Source organism: Gavialis gangeticus, unplaced genomic scaffold (genome assembly GCF_001723915.1).
Source record: "Gavialis gangeticus isolate Ggan-Ray unplaced genomic scaffold, GavGan_comp1, whole genome shotgun sequence".
Taxonomy (NCBI): Eukaryota; Metazoa; Chordata; order Crocodylia; family Gavialidae; genus Gavialis; species Gavialis gangeticus.
Genome location: NW_017729025.1, coordinates 96,920,572 through 96,921,691, shown reverse-complemented (window position 1 = coordinate 96,921,691; position 1,120 = coordinate 96,920,572).

The following is a 1,120-nucleotide window of genomic DNA, read 5'->3' as shown; positions in this document are numbered from 1 at the left end:
CAACAAACCTTGTTTCTTTTTACAGCCAGGTCACAAACTGCTTAGACGCAGGAGTCAAGGTGGACATCATATACTTGGATTTTAAAAAAGCCTTTGATACGGTGTCACATCCCATTCTCATTAAAAAAAAAACCTGAGTGACTATGACTTAGATGATTACACAGTCAGGTGGGTGGCAAATTGGCTAATGGGATGCACCCAGAGTGGTGGTGGACAGGCCAGTACTGACCTCGAAGGATGTGGGCAGTGGAGTCGCCCAGGGCTTGATCCTTGGGCCAATGCTGTTCAACATCTTCATCAGTGATTTGGACAACGGCGTAGTGGACACACTGTCCAAATCTGCAGATCACACTAAAGTATGGGGCAAAGCAGACAAACTGGAGGGCAGGGAGTGGATTCAGGTAGATCTGGACAAGCTGGAAAAGTGGGCAGAACAAAATAGCATGCAGTTTAACAAGGATAAGTGCAGAGTACTGGACCTAGGGAAAAGGAATCACCAACACATACAGATTTGGGGAGGACTTTCAAAGCAGCACAGCAGCAGAAAGGGATCTCAGAGTCATAGTTAATTCAAAGATGAACATGAGTCAGCAATGTGACTAAATGATCAATAGAGCTAACCGCACTCTATCGTGCATTAATAGGTGCATCATGAACAGGTCTAGGGAGGTGATACTTCCCCTCTATGCGGCACTGGTAAGACCGCAGCTGGAGTACTGCATCCAGTTTTGGGTGCTGCACTTCAAAGGGGTTTTGGATAACCTTGAGAGGGTCCAGGGGAGGGCCACTCATGATTAGGGGCCTGCAGGATAGGTCCTATGGAGAGAGGTTGAGGGACCTAGATCTCTTCAGCCTCCATAAGAGAAGGCTGAGGGGATTTGGTGGCCATCTACAAATTTGTCAGGGGGGTGGAGCGGGGCGGGGAGGGACAGCAAGGAACAGGAGATACTCTGTTTACCAGGGTACACCTCAGAGTAACTAGAAAGAACAGCCACAAACTGACAGAAAGCAGATTTAGATTAGATATTAGGAAGAACTTGTTTACCAGAATCTGGAATGGGCTTTCAAGGGAGGTGGTGCTCTCCCCTACCTTGGGGGTCTTTAAGAAGAGACTGGACAA